Source organism: Oreochromis niloticus, unplaced genomic scaffold (genome assembly GCF_001858045.2).
Source record: "Oreochromis niloticus isolate F11D_XX unplaced genomic scaffold, O_niloticus_UMD_NMBU tig00000245_pilon, whole genome shotgun sequence".
In the NCBI taxonomy this organism is placed as follows: Eukaryota; Metazoa; Chordata; class Actinopteri; order Cichliformes; family Cichlidae; genus Oreochromis; species Oreochromis niloticus.
This window is the reverse complement of record NW_020327102.1, coordinates 111,342-131,166: the sequence shown is the minus strand read 5'-3', so window position 1 is coordinate 131,166 and position 19,825 is coordinate 111,342. Positions and strand designations below refer to the sequence as shown.

Genomic DNA, 19,825 nt, shown 5'->3' with positions numbered 1-19,825 from the left:
GTCCGATTGTTTGGGTGGCCAAAATTCTAGGGGAGCTAGAAATTCTTGTGGAAAAAAAGCGCAAAACAATAACACCAACAAAAACAACCAATGAATATGGTCTTAAACTTGGCCACAATTTGGCTTGAAATCCATCAACTAATCTCTCAATATTCAAAGCAGAGCAGCAGACAACTTACCATCACATCAGTCCTTCAATCAGACCTACAACAAATGTCTTCCTTCTCTCATCCCAACCGGTCGCAGCAGATGGCCGCCCCTCCCTGAGCCTGGTTCTGCTGGAGGTTTCTTCCTGTAAAAAGGGAGTTTTTCCTTCCCACTGTCGCCAAAGTGCTTGCTCATAGGGGGTCATATGATTGTTGGGTTCTCTGTATGTATTATTGTAGGGTCTACCTTACAATAATACATACAGCCTTGAAGTGACTGGTGGTATGATTTGCTGCTATATCAATAAAATTGAATTGAATTGAATTCAAGGTGAATTCGGAACTAATTGGAAACATACTGGATATTAAATAAACCTGCTTTGAGCATTAAATAATTGTTGTTTGAAATTCTTTATAACTATATAAATATAGTGCCACTTTTCTACTGTTTAAATTGCAACTGTTTAAAACTGACTCATATTTTCATACACTCGAACATAAACACACACACGGTAAATGGCCAGTATTTGTATAGCACTTTACATTCAGTCATTCACCCATTCACACACTGGTGATGGCAAGCTACATTGTAGCCACAGCTGCCCTGAGGCGCACTGACAGAGGCGAGGCTGCCGGACACTGGCGCCACCGGGCCCTCTGACCACCACCAGTAGGCAACGGGTGAAGTGTCTTGCCCAAGGACACAACGACCGAGACTATCGGAGCTGGGGCTCAAACCGGCAACCTTCCAATTACAGGACGAACTGCGAACTCTTGAGGCATGATTGCCCTATATACACATATACTTTACAGTACCAGTCAGTGCTTACATACTAGTTCTTTTCCCTACTTTTTCATGCTTACTGGTACAAATGCCTGTTACTAGAGTTAAATGCTATCAATGTATTCTCACAGTTATCGAACTGTACAAATGCATACAAAATAACGCTCACGTAAACATAACTGTGCACTAGTTTGCCCTTATTGCTGCAGTTTGTTTCAAATCACTTTGAATAAAGCTCAGCTTCTCTCAAGCTCTCTCTTACTCTCTCTCGCTTTCTCTCTCTCACACACACACACACACACACTAACACACACACACTATGTAACGTTTCAGCATCTTGTCTTGTAAGCTTTTAACCTGTCAGTCAAACCTGTTTTGAAGATGAATAGGTGTGCCACTTTCTTCTGTCCAGCAATGCGTATTCCAAACTTAAAGTCTGAATTGCTCCTCCTCTTTCTAGGTTCTAACAATATCTCTTCTTAAGATCTTGATTAAGACCAGCGAAAACTAAATGGATGAATGGAAACAAGGAACAATGTTCAGAGAGTAAAGTATTTCTTATTTTAAGCCTCATCTATTTAAACGACGTGGTGTCTGTTTTGTAAATCATCAGCCTTTTACAGCTGAGAGGAAACAGTCAGCTAGTGTATCTCCTGATGCAGGACCTGATGCAGCTCATTTTGGGTACTACGATCACCAAGCATTTAGAAAATCTATTAGAGGATAATAAAGTGTTTTCACCATCTTGGCCAAGAAGAAAAACACATTTTAGCATATAAATTAGCAGTCTCTTCTAAACAAGTCCTTTAGCATGCCGATGTTAAAAAAATATAACAAAAGGCATCTATCATATTGCTAAAAGTACTAATTACAGTGTTTTTAATTGTTTAGTTATTTTAATAGTTTAATTCAAGCGTATCACTGCATTGAGAAATGAGTGGTTATCTGTTGGATAATGGGATTAAGCAGTGTTTTTGTTGATGTTTATAAAAGACAAAATATGTAAAACAATTAATAATGAATGAGTCTGTTCAATGAAAACACTTTACGAAAGAGAAAAAAGTATCCAGCTGTAATATAGCATGCATCAGCTCAGTAGTTGAGATCACAGCTCACTGCGAGGAAAGTCTTTATGATCGTACACAAATGAGCCTCGAAACTGCACCTAAACAGTCACTGTGAGGCAGAGCTGTGGTGGTAATAAGGATAATGACAAGCACAATGAAACCTCTGCACGAGCATTTTCCTGACAAGAACAGATCCATTATTACTATTATTATAAGATTACTTCATGTACCACAGATTATCATCACATATTATTGTTACTTCCTACATCCACCTATGAAAGTACTAAAGAAGAAGCTGAAGGCTCCAAGGTAAGCTCTTTGTCTATAGAAAGGATGTAGCCCTGAATTTATGAGACAGGCAAAGATACCAAAATACAAAAACAGATGCAAAAAACTGCACAAAAATGTAAATGTAACATATATATAAAATATATTTAAAAAATTTAAAAAATAAACAAACATAAAGATTTATAAAAATATATACAAAAAACTAAATATGTAGCCAAAATACTAAAACCACAGAACAAAAGAGAAATACGCACTTTTCTAAACGTTGTACACTGCAAGGTTTCCTGTTCAAGGTTAACCCTGCATGTGTGTAATGGACCGAGTTGAAAAACAGGAGGAGTCCCACGAATTATTAGAAAAATATGGTTTTCATTTATTTAACCCCCAAAAATTAGATTTACAAAAGTAATAAATGTTGAGCTCATAAAAGAGGTCAAAGAAACAAAACTGAACTCAGGCCAAGACTGCAAACTTAACAAATGGCCTGCATTTGTATAGCACTTTACTCAGTCCCTAAGGACCCCAAAGTGCTTTACACTACATTCAGTCATTCACCCATTCACACACACTGGCAATGGCAAGCTACATTGTAGCCACAGCTGCCCTGGGGCGCACTGACAGAGGCGAGGCTGCCGGACACTGGTGCCACCGGGCCCTCTGACCACCACCAGTAGGCAAACATGGGGTTAGTATCTTGCCCAGGAGGCAGCCTGGGATCGAACCACCGACCTTCTGATTAGTGGCTGACCTGCTCTGCCACCTGAGCTACAGCCAGGTGGCCAGCAAACCAAATGACTGCCACAAACAAACATAACTGACCTAAACATGAAATGACACACAGGGGTACATGTAATGGCTGATCAGACCGTTGTGACACATGAGGGGTAACAAACAAACACAATCATAAATCACAAAACAATGCAGTACAGTCTAGTTTGTTAATAAACTAAACACTAAAGAAGAAAATCAAAACCATTAAACCCTAAACTCAAATATTTAATTAAATACAAATACTTTGTTTTTAAATTGAAGAAAACACACATTCTCCCCTTCAGCAGGGAGTGGTGGTGCGGTCCAATTATCCCTCTTTGCATTTAGTGCTTTCAAACCCTGGCTACCATCTTTTGTCCAGCAACTCCCAGGGATGATGGCAGGTAAGAAGTAAAAAGACAAAGGTTAGTCAAAAATCAAAGTAATGAAGTGGCATGAATACATAAGTAAAGTAAATGTGTGCGCTTACAAATAGAACAAATGTATCCAAACCAATCAATAAAGTTATTGAAAACTAAAGTGTGTTACTGTGTTCAAATGAAGAAATGAAAATACAAGAGTTACTGACTTTAGAGTGTGGCCACGGGTTTGGCCATCACAATGTGCAGACTCCAGCTGTGGTAATGTGGGCGGATGAAGATGGTCACTGATGGACCTCCACCCCTGCCTTCTGGTCATCTGTGTTACTGATTAAGACTTACCTCTGCTCTCTGTGTGTGTGTGTGTGTGTGTGTGTGTGTGTGCATGTGTAACAGTGCCCCAAGCAGATTAGGGCACAGCAGGCGTGATGCCAACTCATGCAGCTTCTCCTTAGAAGTCACTCAGCGCCCCGTCCGTGTAGACAAAGAGCAATAATGGGAGAAAAAAAGACACAGACTAGGCTCCTCCAGGCAGACCCATTGCTAACCAGCCTCTGAGTGCTGAATGAGAAGGCAGACCCCCGCCATGCCAGGTGATTTCAAAGACAAGGGTGTGTTATCTGTAGTTTGTGTGGGAGACAGTGTGATACACTCCCTCTGTACATGGCTAATCCCCTCATATGGCACAGCTCCGACTCCACCTCAGGGCCAAAACACAGAGGCACCGTAGCATGAATGTAGCTCTGTGCAATATTAAAAAGAATAAAGAAAATGAAATAATAATTAAATCTAGCGCCGTGTTTTCATAGATTCACCAGGTCTTTCTCCCAGTGAGAGCGATGATTCAGCTTCTCATCTGGGTCCTGTGCCAGTATAGCATTTACTAGCAGATGGATAAACAGGTTTGGAAATCCCCTCCCTGTACTAAGGTTTGTGACACACACACACACATTCACGTGGCAACACAATGAGTGGCTTCCAGGAGAGACTCGCCCTTTCAAACTAATGATTCATCAATAATGTTTAGCCAGAATTGAAGCATCTGAATACACAGCATGTCTGTGCTCTGGCACTCCTTGAGGCAAAGATCTAACAGCTCCAACCAGATGTTTTGGCTGTGCTCCAGTTGTTGTTTGTTGGGTAAAAACTGGTTAATTAAAGTTAATTATGAGTTTGTTTTGCTTTGTAGTTTTAATTGGCATGTTTATCTCTGTTTACTTCATACAGCTCATATCTTCTTAATAATAGTATGCAGGTTGAACGCCACAACTGGTTGTCTTAAGGTTGACTTAAATGAAAGAATACAAACCAAACTGTGAATGTTGGGAGTTAAATTAACTTCAAGGTGATTGGCTGATGACCAAAGCACGTCATAGTTTGGAACCATTCGCATGTTTGTATTTTAGTATAAATGTCTGACTGTATGGTTGATTTGAAAATGTAAAGTTATTTTTAACGCGTGGCTTTTATTCAAACTCTGAAGCACTTTGTAACTCTGTGTTTGGATAAAAGTCCATCAAGTTATGAACCCATCAGCACATCCATGATTCTTATATCACCTTCCAAAGGTGCTCCATTAGACTGAGATCTGCTGACTACAGTGGCCATTAGAGTTCACTGAACTCACTGTCATGTTCAAGAAAACGGTTTAAGATCTAAGATTTGTGACACGACACGCTGTTCTGCTGGAATCAACCATCAGAGGAGAGGTACACTGTTCTCATAAAGAGACGGACATGTTCAGCAATAATACTCAGGCAAGCTGTGATGTTTACCTGAGTATTATTGCTACTCGGTTGATACTAAGGGGCCCAAAATGTGCCAAGAAAATACCCCCCACAGTGACACCACCACCGCTAGTCTGCACAGCTGACATAAGGCAGGATGGATCCATCCTTTCATGCTATTTATGCCAAATTCTGACCCGACCATCTGCATGTCAGAGCAGAAATCAAGACTCATCAGACCAGGCAACATTTTTCCAATCTTCTCATGTCAAATTTTGAGAACTGTAGCTTCAGTTTCCTGTTCTTAGCTGACCGGCGTGGCACATGGTGTGGTCTCTCTGCTGCTGTAACGCATCTGCTTCAAGGTTCAACATGTGGTGCAAGATGCTCTTCTGCATTCTTTGGTTGTAACAAATGGTTGTATGAGCTATGGTTGCCTTCCTATTGGACATTTTTCTCTGACCGTTGACATCAATAAGGCAGTTTTCCCAAGAGAACTGCGGTTCACTGGATATTTTCTCTTTTTTGTCACAGAAAAGGGTGTCTGTGTTACTTCTTGTCTTATTTTGATAATCCTAGTCTGTGCTCCCATGTTTGTCCACTTCCCTGATCACCCCTCAGTGTATATATTGTCTCTGTTTTCCTCTGTCCTTTGTCAGAGTGTCTGTTCACCTACCCTGTGTCTCCATGTTCCCAGTGTTCTAGGTTTCCGAGTGTTTTCCCAGTTTAGGTTTTCATGGTTGGTTCTGTTTGCTACTCAGCCAGAATAAACAGCTCGCTTTTTTAAAAGTAGGCTCCAGAATGGATGATGGGATGTTCGCATGTCTTTATGTAACACTGAGTGCGCTGAACTAAAGGTAGGCCTAGTTTCATTTTCATGGTCATTATTATCATCAAGACCATGTGTGAGCTTATGCCTTATTCTGATTACACCTCCAAAAGGGAGAAATAATGTTTACATGAGGGGTGTAGGAACATTTCCTCCTAAATATATTTTGATAAACTAATGTTGAACTCACTGTTATTTGTGGTATTGATGATGCAGCTCAAATAAATGCTTTTAAATAAAAGAATAACCATTCAAAGTGCTCAGTGGTGAAACTGTAACTCTTTCAGATTTTGACAGCTGGACAAGTGATGCCTTATTTAAAGAAACATGAGATGAGTGCAGCATATTATCTGAACAGAGATCATTCAATGAGCAAGAATAAACACTGACAAGAGAAACACTTCACTGTTGATTATCATATGAAGTCTAATGAAAGCTGTTAATCTGTTAATATCCTGTTAATCTGCATACAGCAAATAAATAACATGTGACTTTAAAGCATCCAGCAAAGTGATAACTGTCCTCTGCCCACTAAGTAGTGACTCTACAAAAGTTTATTTTCAATATCATCTTTATATTATATTTATGTTATATTTAGTTATTCTCCAGTGCAACAAAGCCACACTGTAAAAAAAGTCAGTAAAATATACAGCAAAACACCGTCAAATTCCAACGGTAATGGAGTGTAAAACCAAAAACTTCCTTTCACTGTATTAAATAGATTGAATAACCGTTAATTGTGAGACTGGATAAAACTTTGTTTTTTACTGTGATAAAATGTTGAAATTATAAATACTGTCTGTGAAAACAAATAAATATGCATACATTTTACAATTAAATATTGTAATGTTGAAAATGTCTGAAAAACTTAGATTTTACGGTATTATTTGAGTAAAACTACATCTTTTCGGGTTGTGCACATTGGAATTCACAGTATAAAGCTGTAGATTTTTAAGCAAACAAAAACATTCATTTTTACAGAAGCAAGATGTTAAACAATAGGGTCCACCGTAATAATACAACCAGTAAATACCATTTAAAAAAAAAGCAAAAAAAGCAAATATCAGCAGTGAAAGACAATAAAATTGATAGTATTTTTTTTTATTTTAAAATTCAGATACTGATATACAGATTAAAAGTTAGGCCTGCAGTATATCATTGTTAACCTTCTGATAAAAAAAATCAACAGCAAAAGAAGATGTTAAAAATAAAGTTTATGGTTGTGAATAAAATTGATTTCAATAATCTTTTTTAATTATTATTTTAAAACAACTTTATGTTGTTGTGTTTCACGCCATATTATCAGACCACCTTAAGTGGGTCCGCCTTAAATTTTGAGTTTGTGTGATCGCTGTTGATTGGTAGCTAAACTGCTGGTAAACTGTGTACAGACGTTTTACGTTCGAATTGCAGAGAAAAAAAAATTCTGGTAGCAACATTGTGCAGTATGAGCGAACCATTTCACCAAAAAAAGGGGAAGCAAGGCAAGATGTGGCTGCAGCGGTCTGCAGACGTGACTTCTGATCAAATTCGAACCTCCTAAAGAAACAAAGAGCGACATTACATTGCGGGATGACGTCACCTGAAAATGACCAATAGCGCGGGGCGCTGCTGAGCTGTGTGCCAACCGCTCTTTTTTTCATGCAGGAGACTCAAGTTGGCTTCGCTAACGGACACAGTTTTGAACTCGTATATTAGCGCCATTTATTGCTGCTTGGACCACAGCATCTTCGGAATTTGTAGACATCCTGGCAGCTTACAATTAGTTCGAGGTGAGGTGAGTACATGCAACTTCAAGTTATCTCTGTTATAAAAATCCACCAGCCCAGCGTTTATAGATAATTTTAGCAGTTCGTTTTTTATGAGTGAGGTTGTGAATTTAGTTAGCATTTGTGAGTTGAGTTAGCATTACTGTTGCGAGGGAAGCATTGCTCTGGATTAGTTTCTGTGTTTGGCGTGCTTAATTTGCTAGGGAGGAATTACCAAAGTACATGGAGTTATGTTAACCTGTAATTTCTGTGGTAAGGTAGTTCAGTCATCAAGGGGCTACGTGCTTCATTGTAAACTGCATTGGAATGAGCCACGTTGTTTCTTTCGGTGTATTGAAGCAGGCTGCAAGCAGACATACACCAGGTATGGCGCGTTTAAGGCTCATTTTTACCGAAGACACTCTGCCCCCACCCATGTCACTGGTGTGGCGGTGGTTTCTTCGTTTACATGTGCAATGGCGATGTGTGAACGTCAGTGTCAGAACTCTCTCTTTATGATTAAAAAGGTTTGTTTTGTTCCTGCCCTTTTCAGACACTGAATTTGAGCAGAAACCATAAGGATACTCAAAGGACCTGTGACTCTCAGGAAATGGTGAGATTTCAGGTCATAATCTTTTTTTCTTTTTTTTCCATTAAATTCATTTTCCTTTTTCCCTTTACAATATTGCTGTTTTGTTTTTGTAAACAGCATCAAATGAGAGGGACAGATGAAACAGTTTCAAGACAATGGCAGGAAAAACATGCTGAAGATTGAAACAAACCTTGGCTGGAAATATTTGGTATGTGTTTTACTGTAAATCAAATTGTTGAAAAACATTCAGCTACACTGCGACACAGGGAAACTTCATTTGCACTTATTTTGTTACTTTAATTTCTTGTCTCATTATTTTTGTCAGTTATTATTGTTTATGGTGTATGCCCTTCTTGTTTTCTTTCTGAATGCAGAAGGTATCTAGCCAGTCCACAATGAAAGCTTCGTTGCACCCCATGAGTCTTCTGGCAGAAATGATGGCGCCTGTATTCTTTGGTTTCCCTAAACATCACACCCTGCCTGTTTATACGAGGCTCTTCAATTAAGTCTGCACCCAAAGATTCAATAAGAGGTAAGCAGTGGTATTATTCAAGTTTTGCTAAAGAAAGATGGACAGGAGACACTAATCTTAATCAGCCGAGCTCAGGTTCATGTCCAGGTGAGCAGTTTCATACGCTATAAAATGTAGATTGAATGATAGGTCTCATCACCATGCATTCAGCCATTAACTTCAAGTTCTATGATAAATCAATAGGAAACTTAAATACGTTTTCCAACAAATTATGATTGTGATTAGGGCTGCGTTGTCTACAGGGAGTGCAGAATTATTAGGCAAGTTGTATTTTTGAGGAATAATTTTATTATTGAACAACAACCATGTTCTCAATGAACCCAAAAAACTCATTAATATCAAAGCTGAATGTTTTTGGAAGTAGTTTTTAGTTTGTTTTTAGTTTTAGCTATTTTAGGGGGATATCTGTGTGTGCAGGTGACTATTACTGTGCGTAATTATTAGGCAACTTAACAAAAAACAAATATATACCCATTTCAATTATTTATTTTTACCAGTGAAACCAATATAACATCTCCACATTCACAAATATACATTTCTGACATTCAAAAACAAAACAAAAACAAATCAGCGACCAATATAGCCACCTTTCTTTGCAAGGACACTCAAAAGCCTGCCATCCATGGATTCTGTCAGTGTTTTGATCTGTTCACCATCAACATTGCGTGCAGCAGCAACCACAGCCTCCCAGACACTGTTCAGAGAGGTGTACTGTTTTCCCTCCTTGTAAATCTCACATTTGATGATGGACCACAGGTTCTCAATGGGGTTCAGATCAGGTGAACAAGGAGGCCATGTCATTAGTTTTTCTTCTTTTATACCCTTTCTTGCCAGCCACGCTGTGGAGTACTTGGACGCGTGTGATGGAGCATTGTCCTGCATGAAAATCATGTTTTTCTTGAAGGATGCAGACTTCTTCCTGTACCACTGCTTGAAGAAGGTGTCTTCCAGAAACTGGCAGTAGGACTGGGAGTTGAGCTTGACTCCATCCTCAACCCGAAAAGGCCCCACAAGCTCATCTTTGATGATACCAGCCCAAACCAGTACTCCACCTCCACCTTGCTGGCGTCTGAGTCGGACTGGAGCTCTCTGCCCTTTACCAATCCAGCCACGGGCCCATCCATCTGGCCCATCAAGACTCACTCTCATTTCATCAGTCCATAAAACCTTAGAAAAATCAGTCTTGAGATATTTCTTGGCCCAGTCTTGACGTTTCAGCTTGTGTGTCTTGTTCAGTGGTGGTCGTCTTTCAGCCTTTCTTACCTTGGCCATGTCTCTGAGTATTGCACACCTTGTGCTTTTGGGCACTCCAGTGATGTTGCAGCTCTGAAATATGGCCAAACTGGTGGCAAGTGGCATCTTGGCAGCTGCACGCTTGACTTTTCTCAGTTCATGGGCAGTTATTTTGCGCCTTGGTTTTTCCACACGCTTCTTGCGACCCTGTTGACTATTTTGAATGAAACGCTTGATTTTCGATGATCACGCTTCAGAAGCTTTGCAATTTTAAGACTGCTGCATCCCTCTGCAAGATATCTCACTATTTTTGACTTTTCTGAGCCTGTCAAGTCCTTCTTTTGATCCATTTTGCCAAAGGAAAAGAAGTTGCCTAATAATTATGCACACCTGATATAGGGTGTTGATGTCATTAGACCACACCCCTTCTCATTACAGAGATGCACATCACCTAATATGCTTAATTGGTAGTAGGCTTTCGAGCCTATACAGCTTGGAGTAAGACAACATGCATGAAGAGGATGATGTGGACAAAATACTCATTTGCCTAATAATTCTGCACTCCCTGTATGTATCACTTTTACATAAGTAGATTTAAAGGATAACTATTGCCAAAACGCAACCTGGGCTGTTTTTTTTTTTTACTGTATCGATTTTGATGCGCTCAAATTTATGCCCCGGCCCCCTAGTATTCCCATTCACTGGCTATTGACCACAAAACAAAATCACGGTCAATCTCAAAAACGGCTCGTTTGTCGTAATTATGCTTTTAGATATATGTTTGTCTCGTTTACAGTTAAAAAAAAAAAAACCCAGCCCAGGTTGCATTTTGACAATAGCTATCCTTTAAGAACTGTATATTTTACACTTAAGAAATCATTTATCATTAGATCTGTTTTTGGCAGCACGTTTTGTTCATTTCTGTGCATTTTGCTCAAGCACTGATCAAACTTTGTCCATTTTTTGCTGCAGAGGGGATCCTGCCAGTCCAAAGTGAACTCCTGATGGACATTGAAGTACTCCTGCAGAGCTTGTATCTTCGACACCGTGTGCATTAGAAACTCCACTGAGTCCTTTCCTTCACCAAGGCAGGACCCAGTGACTCATTACTGTTGATAGGTCAGGGGCAGGTAATATTTTGTTTCATGTTTATTCATTCCTCCATGGATTACCAGCCATATATATGGACACATGCTGTATTCTCAAGATCTATGCTGTTTTGTAGGAATAGAGAAAATGATATGTTTAGTCTGTTTTCAAATGGTATGTCAAATTTTCTCATTGTTTATCAGTAATATTCACTACCTTGGTTATATATGAGCATCTTTAGATTTTTCTATATTTAGCGGTTGCAAATGTAAAATGTACGGTAAACCATTTATGTTCCTCATAGTGTACTGTATTTTTAGCGGTAAAATACCGGCAGCTGTGGTTGCCAGGAATTTACCGTAAAATGTATCTGGTCAAAATAAAATGCTGTAATTTGTTATACAATTTCACTGTGTTTTTTACTGTCAAAGGTTTTAATAAGGTTTAACATATTTCTGTTATTTTTACAGTTATTTACAATAATAGGGTCTATCCTATTACTGTTAAATTAACAACAAATTACTGTAAATATTATTATATTATAACTTTTTTTTTACTGCAAATATCCGTAAAAAGCTATGGAAAGTTGCATTTTTTACATTAAATTGCTGTATAATTGACAAATATATTTGTTTTTTTCTATCATGATTTTGGTAAAATAATACGTTGTCTACCTTAAAATTTAGGGTTACAAAACCAGTATACCGTATTGTCTTTACAGATCCCACATTTTTTTCACGGTATATTCCTGGCTACCACAGCTGCCGGTATTTTACCGTAAATTTGACAGTTTTTTTTTTACAGTGCATGTAGGGCAATGTAAGGAGCTCTGTGATTGGTTAGGAAAGGACAGACTGGCTACCTCGATTTTTCTTCACTGCACATCGATCCATAGCTTTGCTCTGCAAAGGCTAACAATAGACTTTTGCTTTACAAAGACATTTAGCCTCGGTATTCACTCTCTTAACCCTGTAAGACCCAACCCATCAAAAAATAGCCAGAAAATTCTGAATTTTTGGAACTGAGATGTTTATTAACCCTTATAACAAAATCCACAAAAAATGTTTTGCTATAACATGTTGTGTATGATATATTGTTATTATATATTTATTATAGAATTTTTTGTATCGCATTTGATACATTGGACATTTTTGGCAACTTTTTTTTTAACAACAATGTTATTTTTAGACAAAAAAAAAGTTTTGTCCATAACATTTTGAAATGATGGCAAGTATTGATCATGTTGATGAGATAGAGGTCTATCAAACTCATGTATCAAATATGATACAATGGGCATTAAAGGGTTAAAATGCCACTGGACACTGGAGTGAAATGGAGCCCTGATCCTCAGAGTTTTATTGTTCCTAATATTTCTTATAGATAGCACAGATAGTGCCCCACTGCAATAATCACTCATGTCTAGATATTCCTGTTAAAAGGGAGGTTTTCCTCCCTACTGTTGCATAGCAAACCTAAAAACCACAAACTATACTATAAAGCGATCTAATTTAAATGAACAATCCGATTGAAGCTTCAGACAGCCATCATATGACAGTGAAACACTGCCATCTGCTGGACTCGAATTACACAGACGCTGCTTTGACAGGTGAGGGAGTTTCAACGAGTCTGCAATAACTCAAGGATCAAACTACAAAACTATTAGAGCAGACATGGTACTCTAATGGCTGCTTCATTAACGCAGGTCAGAAAGGATAAAACATATCAATAAATTATGAAACACAAAACTTCTCTTATTAGCACAACACTGCCCAGGGCTCAGGAAGTGAGTGTATTCCTTATAGCCTATTAAACCATAGCATGTTATTTTGATGTGTTACAGATGAAATGGCTATCCAGTAACATTCAGCTACAAAAATGCTTTTTTATAATTACTTTTTTACAGCTTCACACTTTTACACAAGTTTTTATCATCAGTGTCACAATGACTGCTGCTAAAGTTGAGTACAAGATATTTGTTAGTCTGATTAAAAGGTCTTGATGCGTGCTCAATCATCCAGGTAAGTAAATCTCCAAAAGTTGATTCTATTCTTCTGGACGTCGCGTTTTTAGTCGGAGAAACCAGCCCACTGAAGGAACAATGGGCTGGGAGGTCAGTTCCTTAATCATGATTATGCAAATTCTCATGACCGTTGATCAACCACTGATCAATGGTCATGAGTACCATTCACAGAGAGTTGGAGAATGGATGCAATCACAGCATTGTAAGATGGTGAAAGATGTACCCTTCGGCCCCCTCCTTGATTCAGAGGTGGTCTTTCCCTTTTCACGTAAATGGCCTCCTTGACTCCGCGTTCAAACCAGCGTTCATCGCAGTTATTGTTGACAAAAACAGAAAATTTTCATCGTATCGTGTAACCATCCAGCCCACATATTAAATGTAAATGATTTGTTGAACTCAAGACATGATGAATGTTCCTGCATTAAAACACATCCAGCCTAGTGTTCTCACTCTACCTAAATGGATCTGCTACATTAGTAATATAGGGGAGTTGTGTTTCAGTCTTTTCCACATGAGGACATTTACCTTTAGTTTTTGCTTTACTGATGAGTGGCTGGTTAACCTGCAGTGGTTGAAGTATGTGTCGGTCGTCTGGAAGAGAAGGTGTAGAAGATGTCTTTAATTAATGTAATGCTCTGAAGGTGTCAGTGATTACTGTGAATTCATTATAAAACTGGATTCCAGTGAATAAAGTGAATAAAGACAGGCCCTCATGGTGAAGCTCAGGTGTGCATAAAGTGTGGCAGGAGAGCTTTGTCATACTTTCAGATATTTTACATGAGCCAGTCTTTCAAAAAATAATAATTCATTCATCCACAGGTATCACAATGCTGATATCTGAAAGTAAACTGATATATATCCCCGACTAGGTTTACTACTAAATAAAGGATCGCCCCAAAATGACCAAATATATAAAGACACTCTCCAGAAGAAGAAGTTAAAGGGATTTTATTTATTGTACAAGCAACATCTGCACAGGAATTACAAATTCTGCAGACATATTACCTTCTTACTGAACCTGAATAACTCTCACGCAGACATGTCTGCTGCTTATCTTTGTTTAAACATGATGTTTCATCTTCTCTTCAAAACACATTAGTCATCTTTCTGGCATCATATGTTACATGAAAAAGCCTGTATTATACCTGTGTCATTGTACCACGAAGACAATGATTGCAACACTGTGCTTGTGTAACAGATGTGTTAAATACTTGTGAATTTCACCCAAAACACCCCTTTTTTTTAATTAAACATTTCATTTTGCATCTCAATCTCCTACCTGTGTGACCTGAGTCTGTGTGCGTTCGTGTGTGTGCGCTGCGTGGTGACGTAGGCGCGTGCATGTGTGCCCCGGTCACAGCTCCTTTCAGCATGGCCGGAGGAGAGGTGTACTGGCAGGCGCGTGACACACACAGATCACACCCTTATTTCTGTGTTGCAGATGTGCAGTAAAGAGCCAAAGACCCAGTGCTGTCTCCTGCCTCTTACTTTCACGCCAGAACACAACGCAATGACAGGCGTAACACATGAACGGGTTACACTTGCAAAATAGAAGAAATCAGACGACCAGCAAATACATAAAAGATGGTAAAAGTGATTCTATCTTTGTGTCTCCTCCCATTGTTTCCCCAGTCTGTCTAGTTCCCATATTCCCAGGACACCGCTGGACAACAAGTGGGTGTTCCAAGACTGACCAGACAGCCAGAGTTGGCAAAAGAACAGACATGCTCTACTTTAGTAGAAATACAAATACTACTGTTAAAAAGTACTCCAGTGAAAGTTAAAGTTCTGATTCAACTTCATAACTCAAGTTAAAGCAAAAAAGTACAGGCTCTAAGCACTTACAGAGAAAAGCATACAACAGAATACAACAGAATGCTGCTCGCGGCAGTAACACACACTTGGAGCAGAGGCTCCAGCTGTCCATTCCAGCCCTATCCCTAACATTAACTCTAACCATAACTTTAACCGTAACCTTATCAGGTAGTGTTTTACAAAGCGATTCATGATCAGAATAAAAAACACATTTACGTGTATAGATTCATTCCAAACGGCTCTCATGCCTCCAAACGCATACCGATGATTTGTCACATAGCATCGCTACATGTTGGGATGAGAACGTGTTGTTTCCAAAGCACCACAAATCGGGATCTGTAGCTCAGGTAGAGCAGGAAACCTACTAATCAGAAAGTTGCTGGTTCAATCCCCGTCTGCTCCAGTCTGCATGCCAAATATCCTTGGGTAAGATACTAACCCCAAGTTGCTCTCTGATGCATCCATCGGGAGGATAAATGCGTATTAATGTTAGAAGCACTTACAGAGAAAAAGCATAGAAAAAAGTGCTTGCATGAATGAGGCAAGTTGTAGAGAGTAGAAAAGTTTTATATAAGAACCAGTTCATTTACCATTATATGTTAGTCAGTTCTGTACTTTATACATGTAATATTGATTCGTTAGGTTGACTACATGTATCAGACCTAACTCACTGACAGCAAATTTAAACAACTGTTTGTGTTTTGTTTTTTTTGTGTTGTTGTTTTAAAATGTGCGCGTTCGCTTCGCTTGAGTTCAATACGGTATTTTCATCAAATGCGCATGTGTGTGAGATGAAAATACCGCAAAGTTTCCCAGTAGGAGCAAGTTCGCCCTTAAAATGGCAGGGAAAAAATGCACAGCAAAAAGAAAATATGAAGATGAACACAGGACGTTTTTACCAGAGTGGGAGAGTTTATATTTTTTTGTTGAACGCAATGGCAAGCCATTCTGCCTTATATGTCAGACGTCATTAGCGCATTTCAAAGCTTCAAATCTTCAGCGCCACTTCAGCTCACTCCATTCTAACATCGACCAGGAATTTCCAAAAGGGACTGAACTTCGCAAGCACAAGTTGGCCACTTTGAAAAGTCAGGTAGAAAAGCAGATACAGTTTTTCCAAAAATTTACGAAGCGGTCAGAGACCATAACGCTCGCATCCTATCAGCTGGCTTGGAACATTGCACGGGCTAAAAAGCCATACAATGAAGGGGAGTTCGTTAAAAAATGAAAACGACAAACTAAAACGCATGGTATCAGACGTCCAACTGTCCCGCCACACTGTTGAACACAGAATATCGGACATTAACACGGCTATTGAATCACAGTTGCACTCTGACCTTCAAGCATGTGAGTATTTTAGTGTCGCATTGGATGAGAGTTGTGATATACAAGACAAGCCTCAGTTGGCAATATTTGCACGGTCTGTGTCAAACGATTGTGTGATCAAAGAAGAACTCCTGGATATTGTGCCATTAAAAGACAGAACCCGTGGCATAGATGTGAAAGAAACCATGATGGCTGCATTTGAAAAAGCAAATCTGCCCATAACGAAATTAACTGCAATAGCCACGGATGGAGCACCAGCCATGATGGGATCTGTGAACGGGCTTGTGGGGCTGTGCAAAGCTGACCAAACTATTCCTGAGTTTTGGAATTTCCACTGCATCATCCACATGGAGCAACTCGTGTCTAAATCATTGAATTTAGATAACGTCATGAAGCCTGTGATGGAAATCGTCAACTATATCCGCACACATGCGCTTAACCACAGGCAATTCAAGAATCTCATCGCTGAGCTGGACCAAGGGCTTCCAGGTGACCTGCTGCTGCACTGCACTGTGAGGTGGCTGTCAAAAGGCCAGGTACTCTCTCGCTTCTTTGAGCTTTTGGATGCCGTGAAACTGTTTATGGAAGAGAAGGACAAGGACTATCCCGAGCTCTCGGACATCAAGTGGATTATGGATCTGGCCTTTTTGGTCGACATGCTGTGTCACTTGGACAGACTGAACCTGACCCTGCAGGGTAAGTTAAAAATGCTTCCTGACCTGGTGCAAAGTGTGTTTGCGTTTGTCAACAAACTGAAGCTGTTCAAGACACATATTCAAAAGGGAGATTTAACGCATTTTCCCACTCTGCTAAAAGCCAGCGCTGCCCTGAGTAAGCAAAGAGCCAGATATGCAATGCTGATTGAAAACTTGCACGAAAGCTTTGTGACCCAGTTCCATGACCTACAATTGAAAAGGCCACAGATTACGTTCCTCGTCGACCCATTTAATGCAGAGACCGGCTGTTTGAAAGTCCCGCTAGTCACAGATGAAGCTGCGGCTGAGTTGGAGATGATCGATCTTTGTGAGGAGGACCAATTGAAACCTGCTTTAAGGGAAGGGACCATTGATTTCTGGAAAAGTGTGCCAATGAAAAAATACCCCAATGTCAAACGGGCTGCGCTTAAGATACTGTCAATGTTTGGGTCAACATACGTCTGCAAGTCTGTGTTTTCTACCCTAAAACATGTGAAATCAAAGCATCGATCTGTTCTGACTGACACTCATGTGAAAGAATTGCTTCGAGTGGCAACAACGGAATACAAGCCAGATTTGAAGAGGATTGTTCAAGGCAAGGAATGCCAGAAGTCCCACTAAACAACATGCATTGTAAAAGAAAAATGCTATTGTAGATTATTATATTTTTCTTTGTGGACTTGGTTGAACTGAGAGTTTGTGTGTGTGAGACAGTGCACACAATGTTCATTGTTGAAAATGACTGGCCTGTGGTTTTAGTACTGTAGGAGTCCATTTCTGTCATTATCATGTTGGTAGGGCTGTTCGATATAACGATATATATAGGATGACGATAGAAAAACGTCTATCGTTTCATTTTACGCTATCGTTTGTTTCGTGGTGTCGCAAAATAAACTGTTTACGGCAATATTTTTTCATTATTTTGATGGTCACTGTAGTGGCTATATTAATTTCCTAAAGTTCTCTCTTTCTCTTATATTTAATATAACCACACTACAGACGGACAAGCGCTTGTTTTTATGCGTTGTCGTTAGCAACAACGACAGTAAAACCACCTCGTGTCCGCTTGTTTATTTTCCACATAAACCTTTCACAATAAAGCTCAAGATCCTGTTGAGACTTTTCAAAATAAACTGAATCACGTGAAAGATGCAGAGTATTTACGGATGAGAAGCAAAAAAGAGCCGCCAGGTGCTAAAAAATAAACCTCAGACTCAAACGTTAGAACAGGCTTTTCCCCGCAGCACGCTGTGTAATAAATACTCACAAAGAAAACGGCAGCAACCTATGTCTAAAAATGTATCGTTTCATGCATCAGTTAAAACACTCGACTCCAGGTACGCGACACCCAGCTGGAAACACTTCACGCAAGTCGAGCTGCCCGACATTCACAGAATTTACAGAAAATGTTACATTTTTGTGATTTATATCGTTATCGGACGATAGATGTCTTAATATCGGGATATGAGATTTTGGTCATATCGCACAGCCCTACATGTTGGTGTGTGACATTTACAATAAATCTGGCTGAGCAGAGATGTGTGTATTTTTTGTGTGTGTGTGTGTGAGAGAGAGAGGGAGGAAAGGATGGGTGATGTTCATGTGTGCCCATGCCTATAGATGTGGCTCTTTGCGGTAACACAGTAAAAAAAAGTGGCTCTTGGTCTCTGACTGGTTGGCCACCCCTGCTATAGTGTTTTATTATAGGGACATCCCATGTGAGGGTTCTGTGTTCTTGTTTAGTAAGATTCCTGCCTTTTGCAGGCCGGAGGTCACACAAACACCCCCCCAAACACAAACACACACACTCACATGCACCTACACACATTCTTGCACTTGCATACACACACACACACACGCAGTGTTTTAACCTTTTGTGACCATGGGGGGGGTTACAATGGGTGGTGGTTGTGTTCGCAGAATAAAAGGCTGCAAGGAAGGCTGTTTATTTGAAGTTGGCTAGGAGACAGGTGAGGAGCGTTCAGCTCCAAGAGCCTGGTTCCGACCAGCCTCCCTTGCTAGCAAGTGGAAACCGGTTAAAGCTGTTCGTCTTGCTTCCTTGCTTCGTTAACGGGAATAATAATGGATGGCATTTATATAGCGCTTTTCTAGGCACCCAAAGTGCTTTACAATTCCACTATAATAAGTTTCTAAACCAGTGGGGCCTGTGGAAGCGCAGACCCAACAGTCAGAATTTCAAAGTAGTTTTACATGGTGCCATCCACCTCAGTCTCTCTGACTCAGAGAGGAAAACAAAGACTACGAGTAAGAAGAATCAAGAAGATGCAATGACAGAAAAAACTGTGTAAACACACAGAGGGTCTTAAAGTCCTGTTTGAGTGGGACAGGTTAAAATAACAATTGCATGTTGTAAAATTTAAATTCTTCGACTGAGTCAGAAAAATCAAAAGTTATGAGACATATGAGATTTGAGAATTGTTTAAGAATTGTTTAAAAGCAATAAAATCTCATTGTATTAAAAGAAGGGTTTAAAGCTAAAAAAAAAAAAAAATCACTCTTGTAACTACTTCTTAGGTAAGTTTTCAGTGTTTGGCATTACAAAATGGGCTGAAATAATATGTCAGTATTATTTTGAGTATCCAGAAGATGTGCATATTAGTCAGAAAGTTTTGAGTGTGTTTGTGTGAGCAAAGTCCTGCTGATGGCTTAGATCCAGCCTATGGTAGCGCCTGCTGCAGTTCTCTGTACACTGTAAATGTATTTCATGCAGTTAAGTGTAAGTTGTGTGCATGTTGTTTGAGTAAATCTTCTCAGTCAGTAAACACCAGTTTTATCATTATCTT

At 39.5% G+C, this 19,825-nt stretch overlaps 2 long non-coding RNA genes across 6 annotated transcripts; both read left to right on the top strand.

Annotated features, from left to right (window-relative positions):
• Positions 1-3,414: 3,414 nt before the first annotated feature.
• Positions 3,415-6,434, top strand: LOC112844481 (uncharacterized). 2 transcript variants are annotated; one of them, XR_003217213.1, is made up of 5 exons: positions 3,415-3,439; positions 3,812-4,008; positions 4,225-4,344; positions 5,840-5,999; positions 6,259-6,434. It is a non-coding gene; the product is annotated as an uncharacterized LOC112844481 (long non-coding RNA). The 2 variants fall into 2 exon arrangements; XR_003217212.1 differs by lacking the exon at positions 3,415-3,439 and having other exon boundaries at positions 3,510-4,008.
• Positions 6,435-7,031: 597 nt separating this feature from the next.
• LOC109200466 (uncharacterized) lies at positions 7,032-11,570 on the top strand. 4 transcript variants are annotated; one of them, XR_003217207.1, is made up of 6 exons: positions 7,032-7,748; positions 7,998-8,104; positions 8,273-8,332; positions 8,429-8,519; positions 8,686-8,843; positions 11,049-11,570. It is a non-coding gene; the product is annotated as an uncharacterized LOC109200466 (long non-coding RNA). The 4 variants fall into 4 exon arrangements; XR_003217209.1 differs by lacking the exon at positions 7,998-8,104 and having other exon boundaries at positions 7,046-7,743; XR_002060643.2 differs by lacking the exon at positions 7,998-8,104 and having other exon boundaries at positions 7,047-7,748.
• The last annotated feature ends 8,255 nt before the right edge of the window (positions 11,571-19,825 follow it).